Raw genomic sequence first — 19367 nt, 5'->3', positions numbered from 1 at the left:
TTAACACATGGGGGACTGGGAAGTAGGGATGCATCATATTAGCATGTAATCAGCACAGAGCCCTAGGAGTCCTGATTCCCAGTGTTCTTGCTCCCAGGATTTCCCTACAAGGTGCAGTGTGGCTGTTGTAGATGCAAACAACTTGCTTTGTCCTGCATTTGCCTCACTTCCAGAGGACAGACCAGGTGGTGCTTTGAAAGTTTTGTCCATCTCACACACTGTGCACTCAGGCAAGTCCTTTCAGAAGGAGGTCTTCGTTTTCAACTCAGCCTCCCTCACAGCTTGAGGTGGGAGATATCAGCGATATGGCTAGAACAAAACAGAAGTTGTTGCAAGGGGTATAATCCAGCATCCAGCGGCAGTAAAAAGGAGCAGGTACCTTTGAGACACTCCACCTTTCTGAAGATCACTGTCATGTTTGTAAGATGGAGTAGAGTGGAGGAATTGAGGGGCGATGTGCCCCAGAATGGCAATCATAACTCTTGGGGAAACTGAAGCAAGGACAAGTGGTCAGGTGCTCTGTCAGATCAGGTAATAACCAGGAACCAGCAAAGCCAGCAATAGCCTAGACAATAATAGTCCAAATGGCAGTCCTTGAATAACTGCACACATTCAGGCATGTGCTCATACACTCTTTCTCTCCCTCTCCAGGAAGGCAACACACACACACACACCAGTAATCCCAAAAAGGCACATCTACGTTGCAAATACAAGAGCCATATCAAAATATTAAAGGACAAAATGTCCATTCCTGATGTTATATCTACACACAACCAGAAACAGATCCTGTAAAGTCCATCCAACTACAGTTCATTTTAAGCATTTCTCTAACGAAGCACGTGGCAAAAAATCAGATGCCCACTGGAGTTATCCTTGTGAATCAAAGGTGATGCATAATCTCTAGGTTGGTTTTAATTATGTCTCTTCACACGGTGGCATATGGAAAGTCACATCCATTTTGTAAGGAAAAATGTTTTATACAATTTTTTAAGAAAAAAACAAACTGTGCTGTTATATGCACCTGTTTTAGAGCTCCTTTGCTTTTAACAGGGCGATGGCTGACCCGAGCATTTTTTGTACTTTCTGCTAGTTGTGAAAAGGTAATGGAAGGATTCCAGCCCCAGACAGGATTAGTAATAACCTGGAATTAAGAAGTTACATATATAAGCCCAACTGTGGATATCTGGCACTGCAGCTGACGCAAACTAACATGAGACATTTTACCTTTTGTTACACTCATTTGGCTATTCTACGCTCACAGTAATATTAAGCGTCCTGATCACACTGTAATTAAATTTCCATTGGCTTCCAAGGCAAATAATATACCCACTCTCCTTCAAACCACATTGTACTCATGCACTGACCTCTCAGGTGCATCATAATAAACCTAGTCTCCATCAGCTTCGGTCCATTTCACATTGCAAAATAATCAATGTTCTTCAAAGGCCACAGTAATTGCCACTTATTTCAAATTCATATCAGGATATATTTTTAACTTTTTAATGTTATGCTCAATGTCTTCTGTGGTCTAGCAAATCAGATGTCCCATTTTCCCATATGAAACATCATGTAATAGTGAATTTATTTCCCTTCTGAAAGAGAACACAGGTTGAGCACATTAGATCCATAACACAGAAAACCCTTCATGAGAAAAAGTGAGCTGAAGAGTGACAATGGGCAGTTCGGGGCAGAAAAATGGCTACCAAGACATTGTCTGGCAACCAACACCAATTTCTACACCTCACAAGTGAACGATGCTTCTTTTGCAAAACTCAACAATTTAGTTTGACTACAGAGCTGGAACAAAGCCTTAAAAGAGAGTAACCTGGAAGCCAATCACAGATCCTTCAATATGTTGATGTGCCTTTCCATGTGGCATGTAAGGAAAATGAATGCAGCTGCCCTCAGTTATCAGAAGGCTGGAGGGCATGGCCCCAGACCACCAAAAGATCAGCTCTTCTTATGGCTGCTCTTTTCATTTTGATACAAATGGATGGGCTGTAAAAGGCTGGTCACCAGCTCTGTAACTGCACTGTCCACTTCTGGCCATGTACTGGTCCGGAGAACTTTTGTCTAGATTCCAGTAATCAATGCAGCATCCATGCCTGACTGGCTGTGCATCAGTTGCCTGGTGAGTTGCTAACGTATCTGAAGAAAAACCATCCTAAATCCATCCTTACTAGTCACCTGCTGCAAATGTCCTCTGATCTGCAATATGAGTACAGAACATGGGCTAGCTCCACCATGTGCCAGAGCATACATATAAGTGTTCTGCAGGCTAGAATACTGAATTAGACCTATATGCTAATAGGCCTTGTAAAATGGATGTGACTTTATAGATGCTACCATGAGAAAAGACAACGAAAGATGTTTAGGCTAATTAATACCATTGAGTTACATGTAACAATTGAAATCATTATCACATTATTTACAGTGATTGATTATAAACTTAATTATTTTCTACAATTCATATCAGTGTTTCAGGTGCTGAGGAGAGATGGGTAGATAAGGTAATTTGACAACATCCTTGTTGTTTTGTTTCTCTCATATTACTTAACCTCCTCAGCATCCACAGCTAGTCCCTCTCATGGGCTTAACTAACACCTAAGGTGTCTAATATATAGCATCTTCCCAAAGCCCTGTGTTTCTTTTGCTTGGATGCAGGCCCATTTTTTTGTCATATAGATCTGTGACTTTCCCTTAGTATTTCTGTCTGCTATTGCTAGAAAACTGACTTGACTAAGGAATTTATTCCTCTGATTTGGGTGTAGGGGTGTGTGGTGGAGAGGGGAACTGAATGGTTCCTGGGAAGATGAGTAAGGCTGTAAGAATCCATGTGAGATGGTGACATCTCCAAGAAAAAATTGGATTTTGCAAGACATAGCTAAGCAAATAGTGAAAACTCCAGTTTTTGAGGTTCACAGAGGAGTTGCTATCATGTCATCTTAGTTTGATCTTAAATACTGTGCTGTGAAAATAGGAGTCAAGCTTAACAGGCTGCCGAACTTTAATTGTTAGAAAGGGCTTGGTCAGCTGATTGGAACTACTGGGAATCTTTTCAATTTCAATGCATGGGAGAAGGGCACAGCTATAAAAACCTATACGCATTTAGACTTATATACATGATGATGAAAAACCATCTGTCCTGTGCCTTGGGCACCCTTGCAGTCTTTCAGAAATACACAAAAGAATAGCCAGACCTATGATTTATGCTGATCAAACTAAAACCAGAGTGATAATAAGCAAAATAATCGGCTTCCCTACATAACCGCTACACTTCTGCTGCTAAGCGGTACCCAACACCCATGACTCACAGATACAGGTTTTACAATGGGTTTTAAAGAAATCTTTGGCAGCTAATGAACTTCGAGAGAACCATTTGACAATAGGAATGCTAATTGTCGCATTCCCATGCTATAATGGAATAAACACAGTTCTGCAGTCTGGGAAATAGAAGCAGCAGGTTAGACTTCTGAAATCATCTAGAAAAAAATCACTTTAAAAGTTTCTAAATGTAATATAGTTGAGTGGACTTTGAATGGTCTTGTTTTTCTTTGCAGAATGTGAGTGAATGCATGAATGACTACATTGCAATACAAGGAGACACTGAAATGATAACAATAAAAAAAACGTTCACAAATGGTCTCTTCCAGTAAATGTTCCAGAAATGGACAGCTCGCTGATTTCAGTGAGGGCACCATACCCACAGCATGTACCCAGTTCATGCCCAAATTAATACCCTTTATAGAGTTCTGGTCAGTGTTGCATGGCTGGTTTCCCTCCTGGCTACAAGTTTATAACTGTCTCAGATTCAGAACCAGAACAACAAGTGATAGTCCAGTCTCTCCTTGATAGAGCTTGGGACTTTGAGCTTGGCATCATTTAAAAGGTGATCAGTAGACAGTGGGGCACTCTTCAGAGTGAAACTTCAACAGGCTGAATTTGGGGAAGGTCTGGGTTGATCAGTACCGTTACTGTAGCCATGTGGTCCTACTGAAATTTAACACGTGATCAAACAAAAGTGGGTCTTCCAACAAAAGTTCATCACATAATAAATTATTTTGTTAATCTTTAAAGTGCTACATGACTACTGTTTTTTTTTTGTTAGAATACAGACTAACATGGCTACCTCTCTGTTATTATTCAACATGTGATCAAGTGGCAGATCTGGCATTTTCGTTGCTGGCTATGCAGTAAGAGGAAGGGTTTACCTTGGATAGTGACCTCCTGGACTTGGCTGTCATTTGTCAATTAAGTTGGCTTGTGAGGTACAGTAATAAAACCCCCAGGAGTACAGAAGTTGCAAGTTGGCGCAAGACTGTCTGAAGAACTGCAAAAGTTTGGACGTTTGCTGCAGTTCCTTTGCCCCCTCGCCCTCCGCCCTGCTCTTACAAAACTTCTCCAGAAAGCCACTTCCGCAAGAAGAAAATGCTCTGAATATTTTGCAACAACTAGAGAGATTTATAATTTTCACTGACATATGAATTCAAGGCCACAAAGTCCCACTATACTAATCTAGTCTGACCTCCTGCTTAATGCACACAAACCATTTAACTTCACCCATTGATTCCTGTCCTGGGGGAAATTCATCTTATGCAGAACATAAGGTTGAATGCTAGTAATGCAGAAGAAATGAGAATGGGGAAGTAATACTGAGTCTTTGCTCCAAGACTTCTGAAATTTGACGCCGGGGTGAACAATTCTGTATTGTGGGAAATGAATACATTGTAAGTAATGATCACAAAAATTTTAAGTCTGAGATGAAAATCTCTAAACCTATCCCTAGAGCTATAATTATGAAATATTTTGTGCTACGGGGAAAGAGAATACCACAGAAATGAGAACTTCATCCCAGAGCAATATACCTCTGCAGGGAGATGGCATTCTAGGACTCCTGGAAATTATTTAGATGAATATAGCTCTTTAAGTGTTTCAAGCTTTCAGGAATCTGTGTCCAGTTCACAGGAGTTTTTGTTTCATTACTCGTAACATTGGCGTGACAGAAAGAGTATGGCATGAAATTGCCCTTAGGGGACTTTTTTTAATTGTTTCAGTATCTTTGGATTCCGTGGTGTTAAATGAATGATTTATGTATTATTGCAGACCAAGACTCTATGTAATCTCTCCAACAGGAGCTGTGACAGATGTAAGACCTAGAGATTCAAAGGACTTTATTGTTCACTGTGCCAGAACTCCTTACCGGAGGACACTGTGAAGGCCAGGACTCGAACAGAGTTTAAAAAAGAGCTCGATACATATTTGGAGGTTAGGTCCATAGATGGCTATTAGCAAGGGGTAAGGTATGGTGCCTAGCCTTTTGTTGAAGGTGGGAGATGGATGGCAGGAGACAAATCGCTTGATCATTGTCTTCGGTTCACCTCCTCTGGGGCACCTGGCATTGGCTACTGTCAGCAGACAGGATGCTGGGCTAGATGGACCTTTGGTCTGACCCAGTATGGCCATTCTTATGTTCAGGACTGGGCTTTTGTAACAAGAGTATGAAGTAGTTTGCCTGGAGACTATCTAGCGGGACGTGGATGCAAATTCTCCACATCTCATTATGCAACCAACCAACAAACAAAAAACAATCTTGGTCTATTAAAGTTACACTCTGAAAAGTGGGCCATTATCTAGGGATCACTTGCTACATGAAGCCAAGATCAAAGGCCCAAGCTATACCAAGGAAAGACTGAACTATTGCTTGTTGTTTTGCTTTTGAATCTGAGATACTTATAAACTTGAAACCATGGAGAAACCCCAACCATGTGACACCTACCAAAGTTCAAGGTTGGACATGGGGTGACTTCTGGTAAGCTTTTTTATCGTGCTATCAATTCGTTGGTGTGGCTGACAGTACACCTCAAGTAACGGCAGCTGATCTCACTGATGGCCTGCAGCTGAGCTGACTCCTTCATTGAGCAACCATTTTGAGTTTTGGCCACAGGAAGAGAGTAACTTTTATTGTTTTGAATATATTTCCTTCGATACCATATGAAAAATAAAGACGAGGGCTCAAAACAAGCTTTGTGGTGACATGCAGCTGCAGGCGATAATACTGGGCATAGCCTTGGGAGAAAATAAAAAGAGCCATTTCTGGCCTGCTTAGGTCATCTGGTTTGCTGGGAATATCACAGTGTAAGGCATCCTGGAAAAACCCTTTTTAGGACAAAATGAGATGTATGTTTTTGCCCAACAGATATGATGGCTGGGACCTGGAAATTTTTAAGTGAGAGTCCTTGATGGAGTACTGAGGGGGATGTGGGCACAGTTGCTCTGAACTGCATGGGTAAGTGATCCCAGACTGCTCTGCAAACTCATTCTTTTCTCTCCCTCACAAGACAAGTTTAGATGCAGTTTGAAAAGAAAAGGCTCCCCCTGCCCTCCTGATGGGGACGCACAGTCCTTTGTTCATGGATGTGTCTCAAGGGCTGTCTGAGAGAGCACACTGAACTGATGGATGTATTTTTTCTCATTATTGATGAAGCCAAGAGAAGTTAGACATGAAACTTTTAGTCTCTCAGGGAGAGAAGATAGGAGATGACCTTTTGCTTTCAGTTGACTTTTCCAGCGCCACAATAAATAACTTTTATCTGCTGGCATTCTAATTGGCTTTCCCTAGAAGTTCATTTATTAGATGATCACCATTTGTCAACTCCGAAATATATATTTTGTTGTCTTTACATATCTGTCTGCAGCTCTGCAGAAACCTTCCATCCCCAGCTTGCTTCCTTAGACTTGCAGGAAAAAAAAAAAATCTGACGCAGGCTTTCTGGCTTTTTGGGTTAATTTGTTCCACTAGCCATAACAGTACAAAAAAACCTACCTGCTGAAACAAACATCTGCAAGTAGAAACACCTCTTTATGCAGCAGGAAAACATGTACGGTAAAGAAAAATATAGGGCCCGATCCTGCAGTCTTTCCTCAGAAACATGGGAGAGATCATTAGCTGCTATAAAAATTAATGCTGATTACAATGGATGACAATGGAGACCAGCAGAAGATCTAGTGTTCAGGTGTTTTACACTTATACCCAAGCCTGATCTGAACTGCACTAAAGTCTATGGGAGTTTTTCCACTCACTGAGGCCCTACTTGATATGGTCCTATAAAACAAGGAGACTGGATAATACAAGAAGAAATTGAAAAAAGGAAATAATTAAGAAAAAAAAAATAATTAAACTCAAACTGAACCTGGAGGAAACTACAGTTGAACAAGATTGTAAGCTTTTTGGAGCTGGGCATATCCTTAAGTTATGTGTTTGTATGGCACTTGAGACAGCAGAGTTGGAGGCTACTAGAATATAAATACAGGCTGAACCTCTCTAATCCAGAACACTCTCATCCAGTTACATCCGTATTCTGGTATGATTTAGTTAGCTGGATGGTGATATGTTGTGGGTGTGGCCAAGTTTCTTGTGGTCCCATAAAGTTTGTTACAGCCACCAGTCCTGGCTCTCAGTGCTCTGTGTTGTTATTTATCTGTAATTTACCACTAGATGTACTAAGAGCCCAGTAAACAGTGGAAGTGTTGGTAATGCTGCTGGAAAATATTTACCTCCTGTAAGCCGCGTCTACACGTGCACGCTACTTCGAAGTAGCGACACTAACTTCGAAATAGCGCCCGTCACGGCTACACGTGTTGGGCGATATTTCGATGTTAACATCGATGTTAGGTGGCGAGACGTCGAAGCCGCTAACCCCATGAGGGGATGGGAATAGCGCCCTACTTCGAAGTTGAACATCGAAGTAGGGCACGTGTAGACGATCCGCGTCCCGCAACATCGAAATAGCGGGGTCCGCCATGGTGGCCATCAGCCGAGGGGTTGAGAGACGCTCTCTCCAGCCCCTACGGGGCTCTATGGTCACCGTGTGCAGCAGCCCTTAGCCCAGGGCTTCTGGCTGCTGCTGCTGCAGCTGGGGATCCATGCTGCATGCACAGGGTCTGCAACCAGTTGTCGGCTCTGTGGATCTTGTGTTGTTTAGTGTAACTGTGTCTGGGAGGGGCCCTTTAAGGGAGCGGCTTGCTGTTGAGTCTGCCCTGTGACCCTGTCTACAGCTGTGCCTGGCACCCTTATTTCGATGTGTGCTACTTTGGCGTGTAGACGTTCCCGCGCAGCGCCTATTGTGATGTGGTGCTGCGCAACGTCGATGTAGAATGTCGATGTTGCCAGCCCTGGAGGATGTGTAGATGTTATTCATCGAAATAGCCTATTTCGATGTCGCTACATCGAAATAAGCTACTTCGATGTAGGCTTCACTTGTAGATGTAGCTATAGACTGGCAAATTCTCTCATCCAGCACTGGTCATGTCTTGAGTGTGCTGGACTAAAGAGGTTCAATCTTGTAATAATATATATGCATATATAGGGGAGTGGTAGTGAAGAATGATTGAAAGTGAATAACTGAGCTCAATAACTGAGAATGGAAAGGTCTGGATAGTGATTTATGAAGGTCAAGTTAAAACAATAAAATTGACAAACTACAATTTTAAAAAGATATATTTTAAGTCTAGAATTTTCAAGTAATTGAAACCTCTTATTAACTGGTTGTCACCTCCTGCTTCACTTCACACACCTAAATAATGAGATTTTGAGTAATTTCCCAGGAGAAAAAAATACTTTAAAAAATTATAGATCATCTCTTCGTAGTAAAGTTCTCAGTTAATCTTATCATCGTCCATTAGACCAACTGGGTTCCAGTCCTGCCTCCATTGAGGTCAGAGAAAGGTACATATTTTCCTCAACACCAAAGCTTACTTCAGAGCAGGCCTGGGAAATCTGACAGCACCCTGCTGAGCTCTCTGACCCATGACAACCTATTTCTTTCTCAACATGAAGCATTGTAACTAACAAGAAGAAACAGCCTTTCATGCAGATTTTACATTACCTAATTCCAGTACAAAAATCCCTCCTGCTAGGAAGAGCTGGCAAGTTTTTGCATTGTTTTAATTGGTGTCGAAGGATTATATTGTTTATCAGTCAGATTCTGTGGTGCTTACACTTGTGCTTAACTTTTGACATGAGAGAATACCGTTGATTGCAACTAGACTACTTGTGCTCAACATTAAGTATGTACATAAGTGCTCACAGTGTCAGATACTGTAAACTCTACACAAACCTATAGAGTTTTGTTAATCATACACACCCACTTTTGTGAACTGGTCTGTCAGCTGCCATGGCATTCACTTGTCTTATCAACACCAGTGATTCTTAGGAACAAAGGAACTGTCTTGTTGGATCACACCCATGGTCCATTTAGATCTGCGCTACCACAACCTATGGTGAGTTCCAACTGCTTCAGAGAAAGGAATCCTGGGACCTAAACTGTGAGAATTTTAAAGTTCCTGGAATGTGCTGTACCTAAAAGGCAACATCTTTCTTAGGGTCCTCAATTCAGGCCTGTCGATGGCAGAGGGTGGAGTAGGAGGGGGCAAAGAGGTAGTTACCCCCAGACCTTATACTTCAAAGGGGCTTGGAGCTCTGGCCACCTCTGCTACTTTAGTAACAGTGGCAAGTAAAGCTTTGGGCCCCTTTGAAACACTGCGGCAATGCTGCTCCATCTGCACACAGCTGTGAATGAGTAGGGGGGGCCCAGTGCCACAGTCTAGCCAGCACTGAGAACTGACTGCTCTTGGCTCCACCCCTTGCACTCTTGGCCCCGCCCCTTGCAAAGTTGCAGAGTGGATCCCCCATCCCACCTTGCCCAGCAGCCCGTGGTAACTGTCGACTCCACTGCCTCAGTTTAAGTTCAGTTTTTACATAAATTAGGCCATTTGGCTGAAATTTTTTAAATGAAAACATTCCATTTTCAGTGGATCTCAGAGGCTTGAACTCATCATGTATCACAAAAAGCAGGTATTTTCTTTAATTCCAGGACCAGTATGCCATCTGTTCCTTCTAAATTAGTGGTCTATAAAGTGCTACAGGACTGCTTGTCTTTCATTAGTGTTTCGCTTATTTTACAGATTACATTGTGAGAAATATCTCAAGATTATGTTGCATCAATTGACAAATACTTTACTTAAGTCCTGATTCAGGAAAGTTCATGCTTAATTTTAAATGTGTTTCAGTTGCTTGGACTTATAGACTATATTGTAAGACAAGTGCAGTGGAGCACAGCTTTCAACTTTAAGTTGATATTTCCTGACTCTGAGTGCTTGCCTTCTCAGCTATCACATTGTTTTCAAGCAGAGTACACGCATAGTGGAAAATCATTTCATTTCATTAACCACTGAAATGCAACCATCTCTAGGAGCAGAGTCTGAAACACAATTCTATAGTCTTAGGAACACTACATAAGTGTCTAGAAAGGATGTGCAGAATAACTCATCTGGTTTAAACTACAAAGGTAATGTAAGTTAACCAAAAAATTAATTACCTTAGTAAATTATACACTACAGAAGTAAATTAATAGCTAAATTGAACCTTAATGTAAATTATGCATCCGTCCTGGGGAAAAAATATATTTCTTGAAATTTAATTATATTTTATCAAATGTGACATATATAAACATTTATGCCTATACTCAAATTAGTATAACATTGATATTATTTTATGTGCAGGAATATTACTGTGCAGTAAGCAGACATATATAACCAAAGTTTGTGGGGAACTCAACAGTTCTGCTAACCCCCTGTGCTAAATTCCAGCTGCATGAAGCAGACTTAGAACAATTCTACAGATCACTTAAACTCATGGGTAATTTCACTTTTGTGATTAGTCCCCTTGAAGCCAAGAGTGTTTTGCAGTGTCACCAAATCACGGAAATGTAGACCTGGAAGGATCTCAAAAGGCCATCTAGTCCATCCCCCTACAGGGAGACAGAAAGCAATATTATCTGACTGTCCCTCACATATGTTTGTGTTGCCTGTTTTTATGAAACCACCTATGATGGAGAGTCCACAACAATTTGTTCCAGTGCCTAATTACACTCACTGTTAGGAAACACTCCCTAATGTATAACTGCAATCTCCTGGCTGCCCTTTAACACCATTACTTCTTGTCCTATTCTCAGTGGGTAAAGACAACAAATCATCACCCTTCTTTTAATAGTCTCAGAGGTGAATCCTTGTAATGCTATAATTCCACAAACATAATCAGCACCGTGGCACCTTAGAGACTAACAAATGTATTAAGGTCAAGAGCTTTCATGGGTAATACTCATGTCATCTGCTGGATTTGGAAATGTAGAATTCAGTGTTCATATAGTGGGAAGTGGGGAGGAAGTTATGTGCCACTACCTTTTGTGTATGTGAAGACTGATGAACCCACCCCTCCTGCCCACCTTCTTCCCTTTAGTCGTCTCTTCTCCAGTCTAAACTTTCCTTACAGAGCCATAAATCGTATTTGCTGTCCATTGGACTTTCTCTGATTTGTCCACAATGTTTCTGAAGTGTGGTTCCCAGAACTGGACACAGCTGAGGCCTAATCAGGGCTGAGTAGAACAGAAGAATTCCTTCTCATGTCTTGCTTAGTACACTCCAGCTAATACATCCCAGAATGATATTCAATTTTTTATTTCAATGGTATTACAGGACTTTTATGGGAGTTGCAGATTCCCCAGATGTGCCTGTTAGCCGGTGGCCAGGTAATGTACGGTGAGGTACCAACTATGCCCTAGTTATCATCCAAGTTTAAAACTGCGAGAGCAGGGAGCTCGTCGCTGCAAGCAGCCAAGACAGGCTGACAGATTCCCCTAGGTCCTAAACAACCCAGTTTTTTTACTGTTAGAGCAGGGAGCTCCTAGCACTCTCACCTATGGCCAGGCTGTGGTAACCAAACAGTTAAAGTTCTTTTTATTGTGCCGGCTGTGTTGCAGTGTCAAAGAGTAACAGACGTCAGGCTTAGATCTTAACTAGTTACAAGTTTATTTAGGCTACAGTTATAAGCATGCGGTTACAAAGGCTATTGTCTACTTATGTGCTAGCAAAGTACAGGCGTTAACAAGTTACATTACAATCCAATACAAAGATATCTGTTACCATCTAACACAATGATATCTTGATACAACGACATCTAGTTACAGAGCTCTAATTCTTTAACCGCGCACAAAAAAAGGAGACCTTGCATGGGTATATCTTACCCTCTCTGCGTCTCTCAATACCAGCGTAGCCAAGCCGGATCAGTCACTCAATTCCGCGGAAAGACGAATACGAGGTTGGGTGTCCCCAGTTGCGGACCTCGGGAGGCAATCACCTGACTCGACCAGCGGGTAGTTGGTGGAATGCACTCAAAGTTAGAGTTCTGCTGGGCCCACCTTTTATACCCCTTTCAGGTTACGTATTCTCTTTCTTATCTAAGGTGCCAGATTGTACTGGTCTGTCTTTTGTGACGCCAGTTTGTTACAAGGGCATTTCTTACTTAATTTGCACTTGTAAGACAGGAGATATGCAATTTAGGAGTACAAGACATTCTTTTTGTGTGGGCGGAGACTTCCTCTTCTGGGATGGTATGTGTGTGTGCATCAAATCCATCAATGCCAGCTCGGGTGATTTCCTGAGGTTCCCCCCCAGCCTTGTTGACAGTTTGGCCTGTTAGCCTTTTATCTGTACTTTCTGTTTCTCAGGGTCACGATGAGCTAGCACATCTGGGCCTCAATCAGAGGCAACAAAGACTGTGCTGTCAGCAGCCGTTTCCGTGCCCTGTGTGCTCCTCAGTGGGGGGGGGGGGCAGCGAGCAAGCTGGCTTGTAAGGGGGAGACTTTGTCTGGCTACAGTGCCAAGAGGTACAAAGCTACCATTTTGATAGCATGAGCAAATGAGTGTGAGATATGACAGGGAGGCTGCGTCTATACCAGCAAGTTCTTTTGAAAGGGTTTTCGAAAGGAAGGGGCTCTTTTGGAAGATCCTATGGAGCTTCTACACACAAGAAGTGTTCTTTTGAAAGTAAATCAAAAGAACGAGGTGCTCCTTTCGAAAGTGCTCCTCCAGTCCCGTTTCAGGAAGAGTGCCCCTTTTCGAAAGCTCCTTTTGAAAGAAAACATGTGTGGACACTCTGCAGGGCCCTTCTTTTAAAAGAGGAGTCCTCATGGTACATGGTTTTTTGATCCCTGGCCTGTTCTTTTGAAAGAGTGGGGGCTGTGTGGATGCTCTCTTTCAAAAGAGCAGATCACTCTTTTGATCTGCTTTTCTGTGTGTGGATGCAGTCTTTTGAAAGAGGTTCTTTAGGAAGAGATCTTCTGGAAGGGCTTTCGAAAGATCCCTGTAGTGTAGATGTAGGTGGAATGGCTCTTTGGGGCCAGATCCCACATTTCCTGAACTGCCTAAACCGAATTAAAAGTTGGGTTTTATGAGGAATAAAAGATCAGAGTCTTTGTTACTTTGTATCCCATGTAGGAACTATGGAGATTGGTATTGATAGCGGCCTACTTGGAGTTGCAGATGGTTCCCTACAATTTACACCCAGCTGGTATCATGTAGTTTACAATAACATCAAAGGAGGGAGAGAAAATTAATGTGTGGGAGAGAGATGGAGTGACGGTTACAGCGGTGAGATGATGACAAATGAAAAAAACAAAACCTGTTGCCTCTAATGAGAGAATGGATTTAAATACTACAATTACAGTAGAGGAAAGGGATACATATTTGACAGTACGCATTTTCTTTTGCTCAGGAAGGTGACACTAAAAGGGGTACATATAAATGATATTCATTAGAGGCAGAGTAACTTTAAAAATCACATGGTAATTACAACAACAAAGTACAGTTTAAGTTGTACCTTGTTTTCAAGTATATGGTGACTGTGATCTGACGTACATGCCATAGAATTATTGTATTAGGTACACTCACCTTCCACTATGTGTGTTTTACCTGCAGAGGCCTTAATCCTAGTTTACACATGGGAATTACTCTAATTCAGCAATAAGCAGCTAGCTACGGCTGCAGCTGCACTTGAGGTGACCCTTAAGCGCAGATGAGACAATCCAAGTTTGGCACCGATTGAAGTAATCAGTGTTAATTTTTACCTGTGTCTTAATATGGACAAATGTTGTCTTTCCCTTGTCTTCATTCACAGGTCAGCATCAAAACAACTATACCAGTTGCTGTCAATATTCCCTCTAATCTTTTCCATCCATGTGTGGATTTTTTCCATCCATGTGGGGAATAATTTTTTTTCTGCACTGAGACATGTATGAATGTGTACCATCAGTAGAAAGCAAAAGCCTAGCTATGTCAGGGGGTAGCCATGTTAGTCTGTAGCTTCACAAAAAGCAAGCAGCTCTGTAGCACTTGAAAGACTAACACATTTATTTATTAGGTGATGAGCTTTCGTGGGTAAGACCCACTTCTTCAAATTTCAAAATCTAGCTAGCTGCTGATCTTCTGAGCAGCATTTGAATCTCTCTTGGGTGGCTGTACAAGCACACAGCTTACAGGGTACAGGGGTTGCTGGCCTTTAATTCTAATGGATGATGCTTTTAGATGATTCCTTAAGTCAATTAAGTTCTAGAACACACATCTTCAAAAGAGAAATGTCCAGAGGCCACTGTGAAGAATAATGGAACTTGTGGGTCAGCTCCTAAATGGGTGTACATGTGAATAGCACCCCCTGGCTACGTCTACACGTGCCCCAAACTTCGAAATGGCCACGCAAATGGCCATTTCGAAGTTTACTAATGAAGCGCTGAAATACATATTCAGCGCTTCATTAGCATGCGGGCGGCTGCAGCACTTCGAAATTGATGCGCCTCGCCGCCGTGCAGCTCATCCCGACGGGGCTCCTTTTCGAAAGGACCCCGCCTACTTCGAAGTCCCCTTATTCCCATGAGCTCTCCCATGAGCTCATGTAAAAGAATATCATTCTTTTACACCAGAGGAGGGCTAGGCCTCTCTATTTGATCCATTCTCCGGTCCAAGAAATGCTCATCCACTTGCACACGGTTGAATCTGATACTGTGTCAGGCAGCTCCAGGCAGCCAGAGATTGGGTAAGTTTGTTTCATTTGAAGAATTAAAAATCCCTTAAATAGTGGCTACTCTAACAGTGTGGAGACAATTGGCAAGTTGCAGTAAAATCGGTAACCTTGGAATTAGCCTGAGATAAGAAGTGTGTTCCAAAAAGAAAAATTAGATAAGGACCAGAATGATACACAATACAGGTAACCAGGATATACTTGCTCCTAAATCATGGGGAGATTATAACCATCTGCAGATTGATCGCAGGCTGTGAGAGAACATGGGGAAGGTTGGTAAGTGTCTGCTTGTCTGCCTATGTGCTGTCTTCACAAACTGTTACAGCAATAAATCTCACCAAAGCTGATTTCTCTTTCATTTGTTGCTGTTGAACTAATTCAGACCCTTCTCACTACGCATATAGACACAGTTACACTTTTAGTTAATTGGTTTATAATTATTAGCAATATTATTATCATACTGTTCACATCAGCTGAAGCTCAATACTAATCACACAAATAGCAAAGCAGGCATTGGCAGAGATAGAACTAATCATTCAAAGTCTCAGTTGCTTTTAATTGACCTCTGAAAATGGTCTAATAAAAATCTCTTATTCAAGCTCATCTCTCTCTTTGGTCTGAGTGGTCTTTGGAGTCAAGCATTAGAAAGCAATGCATCTTGAGCCACAGCTTTTCAATAACGCTGATGACAAAATGCAAACTGTATTGTCAATGCCTGCAGCAATTTAATCTTTACTGCCGTATTAGTGAATTTATGTAGGGCACTAATCGTTTTAAAGTGAAGGAAAAATGGCAGAATATTCCTCATCCTTGCCTCCCTGCATTAGGTTTAAACTGTACAATCACAAAGTAAGACTGGAGGTCAAAAGCTGTTTAGGCCTATAAAGCTCTGACTGTCTCCACAATATATTGTTGAGCACCTCTCAGACTGTACTCAGAACCCTGCAGTATTTGATCCATAGACAGTCAGCCTTTTACAGCAGGGACTTTGACCTCTTTCATTTCTGTCAAAGGCCAAAGCTATCAGGCATCAGAAATAATGAGTGAGACTCATATTTTCCTTTCAGTTATGTAGTAGATTTACATCTTCTCTGCCCTAAGCTGTGCTCTGATGTGTGAGTGTGACTTGGCATCTTACCAAATTAGCAACTGTCATTGTTCACATGTAACAATGGTCATCATGTTTTACCACTTGGGATTAAACCCTACAGCCTTGGCTAATGGGTTAAGGTCTAGAACTTCATAACTCTTGGGGCTAGCAGGACTGAAAGCACCAGCAGGCCCCGCAGCAAAGTAGGAGAAGAGCCTGGCTCCACATCCCAGAAGGGATGGGACCAAGGGATTAAGGGGTGGAGCCTCAGGCAGTCAGTCCTTAGCGGTGCCTGAAATGTGGCACTGGTCACCCCCAGCCATGCGGAACAGTGCAGCGGTACTGCTACAGTTTCACAAAGGGTCCCAGAGCTCCAGCCACCGCCACTGCCAGAGTAGAAACTGTGATGGGCTGGAGCTCTGATCCCCATTAAAACAATGGGCCCTGGGACAATTATCCCTTTTGAACCCCTCTCCCCCATTGTTGGGCCTTGTTGTGCAAAAAGCTACATCTACACTACTTTTCTTCTTTTCAAAGAATAATATGCAAATGTGGCACCAGATATGCAAAGCTGCACCTCATTTGCATTTTTATTTCCCTCATTTGCATGCCTCTTTCGAAAGTGGAATGCAAGCATAGACACAGCTGATTTGTGTGGATGAGCAGTAGGACAGAAGAGGTAGAGACACTGGCAGATTCTGTCACAGTTTTCAAACAATAATCATCTACTTCTTTCTTTATCCACCATCTAAGAATCTCATTGAGCTCGTCTATACTGGATCAGAAAACAATTGCATTGGATATTGTGATGATGTGAGCCAGGGGTTTCTGCAAACCAGAAGTTAAGGGTATTCTATCTGGCAGCAAGCATATAACCTAGTTATTCTGTTACAACTAGGCAGGCAGTGCATAGTCAAAGAATTAGACACAATAGGTAGTGCATTTACAGAGGATTAAGTCTATTCTTCAGGTATGCTGTCCCTCATGAGACTGAAGGTCAAGTACTTTCAGCCACTGGCAAAGTGAAGTAATCCTCCAGGTATGCATTGCCTGGAGAGATGCATTACTATTCTGAAAGAGAGATTCGTAGGAAAAAATATAAGGAACGTGCCCTATATTTATGGGAGAGTGTTTCCACACAGATGACATAATTTAAAGTCAATCAGAAAAGAACATTTGTTTCCAGCATTCTATTTTATTGACTTTACTTTTTCTCCAGAGCATGAATGCTTTTATGCACAGTAAGGCTACGTCTACACGTGAAGCCTACATCGAAGTAGCCTATTTCGATGTGGTGACATCGAAATAGGCTATTTCGATGAATAACGTCTACACGTCCTCCAGGGCTGGCAACGTCGATGTTCAACATCGACGTTGCGCAGCACCACATCGAAATAGGCGCTGCGAGGGAACGTCTACACGCCACAGTAGCACACATCGAAATAAGGGTGCCAGGCACAGCTGCAGACAGGGTCACAGGGCGGACTCAACAGCCAGCCGCTCCCTTAAAGGGCCCCTCCCAGACACACTTGCACTAAACAGCACAAGATACACAGAGCTGACAACGAGTTGCAGACCCTGTGCATGCAGCATGAATCCCCCGCTGCAGCAGCAGCAGCCAGAAGCCCTGGGCTAAGGGCTGCTGCCCACGGTGACCATAGAGCCCTGCAGGGGCTGGAGAGACAGCGTCTCTCAACCCCCCAGCTGATGGCTGCCATGGAGGACCCCACAATTTCGACGTTGCGGGACGCGGATCGTCTACACGGTCCCTACTTCGACATTGAACGTCGAAGTAGGGCGCTATTCCGATCCCCTCATGAGGTTAGCGACTTCGACGTCTCGCCGCCTAACGTCGAAGTTAACTTCGAAATAGCGCCCGACGCGTGTAGCCGTGACGGGCGCTATTTCGAAGTTAGTGCCGCTACTTCGAAGTAGCGTGCACGTGTAGACACAGCTTAAGGCAGCATTACTACTTTACATTAGCTGAATGTTTGAAACCTACATTGTCCTTCTTTTCTTTTTCTTGTTTTTGCTCAGTTCTGACTGACTGTAAAAGTCCACGTGTTCAACACCTCCGTATTGAAATTCTAAATTGCTACAGTGAAAGGTGTTTGTTTAAGTAGCCTTAACATCTGGAGAGAAACTGAAGATACTGTGCCGAAGTGGCTACGTCTACACGAGCCCCAAACTTCAAAATGGCCATGCAAATGGCCATTTCGAAGTTTGGGGCTCGTGTAGACATGGCCAGTTAGCCTTATACATCCAAAAGGAGTATTTTGGAGAGATGAGGTGAGTCAAACAATGAAAATCTACTGAAGATGGTGTGTGATTTTCATGTATTTGCTGCTTTCTTTTTAATGTGCAATATACTTTAGTGAGGAATGCTATTTAACTGAACTGCTGTTGCTCTGAATCTGCATTCACAATGGGGTTGTCCTTAAAGGCAAATAATGATCAGCAGTAGTTAAAACTGTGATGCTGAGGAAAGCCTCAGAAAATCAATGATTTTCTCATGCATCTAATTGTGCAACAGCAAGACCAGTCTCCACAGCACAGACATCCGTTAAACCAAATGAGGATACACGTCTCAATGCCTGCTTGAAAATGAAGAGGTTCTGACAGCTATTCTGTAGGAATTTTTAAATTCCATCGCTACACCAACACACACATAAATACATACACACACGGCTCTGTCTACACTTCCTTTCCTCTTTTGAAAGGGGAATGCAAATGAGGGAAATTGAACATGCACATGAGGCACTGATTTACGTATCTCAAGCTTCATGTGCATAATCTCTTTTTGGAAGAGCTTCTTTCAAAAGAAACAAAAATCAGTGCAGATGGGACTCTTTTGAAATTAAACCCTGTTTTGAAAGAACCCTTCTTCCTGAAACAAAGTAGGAAGAACGGTTCTTTCGAACACGGGATTTATTTTCGAAAGAGCCCCGTCCACACTGCTTTTTTTCTTTTGAAAGACTCTCTTCCAATAAGAGATTATGCAAATGAAGCATGAGATATGTAACTCAGTGTCTCATTTGCATTTTCAATTTCCCTCATTTGCATTCCCCTTTCAAAAGAGGAATGCAAGTGTAGATGTAGTCGCTCACACAACAGGCTGCAAAAAGTTATAAAGGATCCAACACTCATCTGATAGGGCATTTGTTGGTAATAGATCAACAAAAAAGCAGTGTTAAAAAACAGTTACCTGATGCTCTGATATTCCAAGAGCAGGAACAAAGAGGAAAGGCAGCTAGGTTAGTTATGTTACCACTATGGCAAGAAGGCACTTGTACAGCCTGACTGTTCAAAGGCACCCATTCACTTCCACAACATCTGGACCAGGCCCCAAAGGGAATAAGATGACTTAAG

Source organism: Carettochelys insculpta, chromosome 13, assembly GCF_033958435.1.
Source record: "Carettochelys insculpta isolate YL-2023 chromosome 13, ASM3395843v1, whole genome shotgun sequence".
Classification (NCBI taxonomy): domain Eukaryota; kingdom Metazoa; phylum Chordata; order Testudines; family Carettochelyidae; genus Carettochelys; species Carettochelys insculpta.
Note: the sequence above shows the minus strand (reverse complement) of the source record.